Here is a 6,000-nt window from a genome sequence, read left to right on the forward strand (position 1 = left end):
CCTCCTCACTATAAAATGTCTACCTTTACATTTCCAACCCTCACAATCAGTCCTGATAGCAATTATTCACTATTGTATCACAAGAGACCTATCCGCATTTCATTTAATCAGTCCTGCCTAAACAGCTTGGATACTACTCAGTGGAGATTCTACCTTCCTCCTTGCCCTCTGAATCTAGGTTCCCTCTTGAAAGCTATTAAATCAGTCACTTCTTGCCTTTGTAGCCCCCCCATTTTGGGTAGCCAATGTCTAAGTTGTCCATCCCTGTCTACTCTGTGTATCCCATAGGTTTTGAGTACTGACTTAAAAATAAAGTTTTATTTTGAAATTTTGCATTCACAGGAGTCTGACAAGAAAAAAAAAAAAATCAGAGTACTTCAAAAAGTTCAAGGAAAAATGGAATGAAAAAATAATGGATTTTTTTCATGAATTTTCTGAAGCCCCCTCATGTATGCATGTGTGTGTACACACACACATACACACATAATATATACTTATGTATGTAACCAAACTAGACCCACTGCTATTGAGCCAATTCTGACTCATAGCATCCCTTTGCAGGGTTCCTGAGACTATAAATATTTATGGGATCAGATAGATTCATCTTTCTCCCAAGAAGCAGCTGGTAGGTTTGAACTACTGACCTTACAGTTAGCAGACCAGTGCTTAACCCATGGTGTCACTGGAGCTCTTTAGATAAACAGCTTTAATCTTTATTAATATACTTTCTGTATGCTAGACACTACTGTGCGCGTAATCTCATTTAATCCCTTTAGTCACATCTGAAGGTAGCTATTTTCATTTGTTTGTGTATATATATGTATGTGTATACATTTGTGATTATGTTTGGGCAAGACCAGTATGTATATTTTTGTGTATATATATTCATTTGTACCCTGCCTAATTCTGAAGTGGATTTGAGGGAGTCATGTGTGTTTGTGCTTATCAATGTATCTCTGTCCACATAGGCATATATATATATATATATACACGCATTTGTTCATGTCATTGTGGTACCCCTGGTGATCCTGAAACAAGCTGTGAACTGACAACTTTGTCTTTGATTCTCATCTGGCTAGAAAACACCTGTACAAGTAGGTGTGGATGGTGTATGCATAAGTTTTTTTTTTCTTTCCCCTTCAAGGAATGTTGTGTGTGTTGGGGGTTGTGGGCTGCTGTTTTCTGTGAGTGTGAATTGCTCCAACGCTATGGACTGTAAAGGAGATGAGAATAGTTATTACTTGGGGCACCTGTTTTCTAATTGTTGTTGTTGCTATGTACCCTTGAGCCATGACCAACTCCTAGCACAACACTGCCCAGTCCTGCCCAACCTCACAGTTGTTCTACACTTGAGTCCATGGCTGCTGACAGTGTTCCAGTCCATTTCGTTGAGGGTCTTCCTTTTTTTTCACTGACATTCCATTTCATCAAGCATGATGTCCTTCTCCAGAGACTGATCCCTCTTGATCATATATCCAAAGTATGAGAGATGAAGTCTGGCCATACTGGTTTCTAAGGAGCATTCTGGCTGTACTTCTTCCAACACATATTGATTTGTTCTTTTGGCAGTCCATGGCACTTTTAATATTCTTCTCCAACACCATAACTCTCAAATGCAAAAATTCTTGTAGTCTTGTGTATTTATTGTCCAACCACAGTTATATAAGACTAGTGACAAATACCATGCCTTGGGTCAGCAACACTACAGTTCTCAAACTAACATCTTTGCTCTTGAATACTTTAAAGAGGTCTTGTGCAGCAGATTTGCCCAATGCAATACATTATTTGATTTCTTGACTGTTGCTTTCATGAGTGTTGATGGTTGATCCAAGCAAAACGAAGTCTTTGACAACTTCAATCTTTTCTCCATTTAAATGGATATCATTTATTGGTCCAGTGGTGACAATTCTTGTTTTCTTTACATTGAGGTGCAACTCATACTGAAGGCTATGGATTTTGATGTTCAACAGTAATTATTTTAAGTCCTGTTCACATTCAGCAAGCAAGGTTATATCATCTACATATTGTAGGTTGTTAATGAATTTTCCTTCAATCCTGATGGTACTTTCTTCTTCATACAATCCAGCCTCTCAGATTATTTACTCAGTATACAGATTGAATAAGTATGGTGAAAGACTACAACTCTGGCACGTATTTTTCCTAATTTCAGATCATTCAGCGATCCCTTATTCTGTTCCAACGACAGTCTCTTGGTCTATGTATAGGTTCCTCCTTAGTATAATTAAGTGTTTCAGAATACTCATGTCCATAGCTTGCCATGTTACATACAATCGAAAGCCTTTGCATTGTCAATAAAGCATAGGTATTCTTTGCATTCAACCAAGATCCATTTGACGTCAGCAATAATACAACTAGTTTCACTTGTCTGAATCTGGCTTGAACCTATGGCATTTCCATGTCAATATACTCCTGCAGCCATTTTTTATAATCTTTAGTAAAATTTTACTTGCATTGATATTAATGATCTTATCTGATGATTTCTGTATTCTGTTGGCTCACCTCTCTTTCGAATGGACACAAATAATTGATCTCCAATCAGCTGGCCAGGTATCTGCCTTCCAAATTTCTTGGCATTGGTGAGTGAGTACCTCCAGAGCTGCATCAGTTTGTTGAAATATTTCGATTTGTATTCCATCAATTCTCAGAACCATGTTCTTTGCCAATGCCATCAGTGCACCTTGTACTTATTCCTTCAGTATCATTGACTCTTAAACTTATGCTACCTTATGAAATGGTTGCACACAGGCCATTTCTTCTTGGTACAGTGACTTTGTGTAGTTCTTCCATCTTCTTTTGATGCTTTGTGTATCACTAAATGTTTTGCCCATGGAAGCCTTCAGTATAACATGCCAATGCTTGAATTTTTCTTCTTCAGGTCTTTCAGCTTGAGAAATACTGAACATGTTCTTCCCTTTTGGTTTCCTAACTCCAAGTATTTGCATACTTCATTATTATTGAGTGTTTCTTCTCAAACTGCCCTTTGGAATTTTCTCTTCAGCTCTTTTACCTCCTCATTTCTTTCATTTGATTTGGCATCTCTATGCAGGAGAACACATTTCACAGTCTCTTCTGACATCTAGTCTCATGTTTCCCTTCTTTCTTGTCTTCTTCATGACCTTTTGCTTTCTTGCTGTATGGTGTTCATGATGCCATCCACAATTCTTCTGGCTTTCAGTCATTAGTGTCTCATGCATCAAATATCTTATTGAGATTATCTCTAAATTCAGATGGGTTATGTTCAAGGTCATATTGTCGCTCTTGTGGACTTTTAAAAACTTTTCTTCAGCTTCAGTCTGAACTTTCATATTAGCAATTGATGGTCTGTTCCACAACCTGCACCTTACTTTGTTCTTGCTGATGTTATGGACATTTTCCACCATCTCCTTCTACATAAGTAATCAATTTGATTTCTGTGTATTTCATCTGATGAGGTTTTTTATCATGTTTTTTTTTTTTTTTTATCATGTTTCAATATTCAATATTCTAATGCTATCTGACCATGTTCCACTGCTATTCATAAGGTTTTCAGTGACTAAATTTTTGGACGTAGTCTGTCTCTCTTTCTTCCTAGTCTATCTTAGTCTGGAAGCTCAGCTGAAGCCTGTCCACCATGGGTGACCCTGCTGATATTTAAAATACCCGTGGTATAGCTTACAGAATCACAGCAACACACAAGCCACCACAGTATGACAAACTAACAGATGAGTGGTGGTGGTTTCTAGTAGTGAGCCATAGACTTTCATTTAAACACACATATATTGAACATGTGTCAAGCACTGGGAATGCAACAATATATGAAACAAACAGTACTTTGCTCTCATGGAACATGCAATTGCTTCAGAAGTTTAGTGGGAAAAGTTCTTCTCTATTGCTGTTGAATCAAATTTTGACTCATAGAGACCCTATAGACCTAATGGTTGTGGTTGTTGTTGTTAAGTGCTGTGGAGTCGGTTTTGACTCATAGCAAGCGACCCTGTACAGAGTTTTTGAGGAATGGCTGGTGAGCTTGAACTGTTGACCTTTGTGGTTCAAACCAACCTTGCAGTCCAGCACATTAACCCACAGTACCACACTAGGACTCCTAATGGTTGTTAATCTATAATTTTTAATCCTTCAAAGCAGATATTACTTATTTTTGTAAACAGTGTTCCCATGTCTTCCTGTTATTGGGCGGACCACTATTGAAAATAAAAAAAAACATGAACTTTGAGGTCAGGGATTTGTGATTTTATTTTGGCTCTGACTAAAATGGCTGAATGATGTTGGACAAATGACTAAACCTCCCTGGGCAAAATCAGATGAAGCAGTAATGCTTATTTTCTCACCATAGGAAGCTGTGTCGAAGAAATGGCATTTAAATCTATTCTTGTTATAACTCATCATGTTATGAAGCAAAAATCTTCACAGAATAGAAGGGCTTTGCTTAAGCTGATGAGCCATTACTAGTGGTAAGTATTCTGCATAGCTTAATTCCAGTATAATCCCAGTACTTGATTGTTGTTGTTGTTAAGTGCCATCAAGTTGATCCCGACCCATAGCGACCCTGTATAGGGTTTCTGAGGAGCAGATGGTGAGCTTGAACTGTTGACCTTGCATGGTACCTTATAAATCCCAGTAGCCATATTTAAACCCTTGGTGCTGTTGGTTAATGTGCTGGACTGAACTGTAAGGTCAGTTTGAACTGCAAGGTATGTGGTTCAAGCTCACGAGTTGCTCCTCAGAAACCCTATACAGGGTCACTTTGAGTCGGAACCAACCTTACAGCACATAACAACAAGAAGCATGGTGTGGTGCTGTTGGATAAGCACTGGACTGCTTACTGCATGTTCTATGGTTCAAACCTACCAGCTGCTCCTTGGGAATCCTATATAGGATTGCTCTGAGTTGGAACTGGCTGGACAGCACTTAACAACACATAACAACATCAAAAACAGCAAATAGGAATAATGTACTGGTGTGGTGCTTTAGGGTTAGCACTGAAAAATCTCCATATCACCAGCAGGATTGCTGTGAGTTGGAAACAATTCGATGGCACTTAACAACAACAACAACAAATATATGAATTAATTTTGACACACATTGAGATTGATTTTTATTTCTAAAAGATTTTAAAAATTAATAAAGTAAGTATGAATTAATTTTGACACATATTGAGATTGATTTTATTACTAAAAGGGATATAAAAATGAAAACAAAATCACCTACGAACATTTATTGAGCTTTTATTATGTGTCAAGCATCTTATCCAATGGGGATACAGCAGGCAACAAAACAGCAAACAGTCCCTTTCCTAATGGAGTGTATCTTCTAGTTAAGGGAGGCAGATGTTAAACAAGTGAATATGTAATACATCAAATAATCAAAAGGGTTAAAAATGCAAAAGAGTAAGGGGTGGAGTGACATCACTGCTATTTTATACAGGGTGGTCAGGTCAGGGAATGCCTTCAGAAATGGTCACATTTGAGCAAATTACTGACGGAAATGAGCCATGTGCACCTTGGGGAATTGAGGGAGAACATTCCAGGTAGTAAGAATAGCAAATGAAAATTCCTTAAGAAGGGGAGTGTACAAGAAACAGCAAAGAGGCACATATGGTTGGAACTGAGTGAGGGGTAGGAGATCAGGGTAAAGAAGTAGTTAGGCGATAGATCATGTACTACATTCAAGGCAGATTGTTGTTGTTAAGTGCCTTTGAGTCAGTTACGACTCGACTCCTAACAGGTCTGTATAGAGTTTCCAAGGCTGTAAATCTTTGTGGGAGCAGAAAGCCTCCACTTTTTCCCATGGAGCAGTTGGTGGTATTTTACCTTGTGGCTTGCAGTCCAGTAGTAATAGATAAAACTTTGGGTTTTATTTTGAGTGATATAGGAAGCCATTGGAGGATTTTGCACAGAGAAGTAATAAGAATTGACTTAATGTTTTTAAGTTTTTATTGTGAATTGAGTGAAAGGTTACAGGACAGATTATTAGTTTTACATT

This window comes from Chrysochloris asiatica, unplaced genomic scaffold (assembly GCF_000296735.1).
Source record: "Chrysochloris asiatica unplaced genomic scaffold, ChrAsi1.0 scaffold00057, whole genome shotgun sequence".
Taxonomy (NCBI): Eukaryota; Metazoa; Chordata; class Mammalia; order Afrosoricida; family Chrysochloridae; genus Chrysochloris; species Chrysochloris asiatica.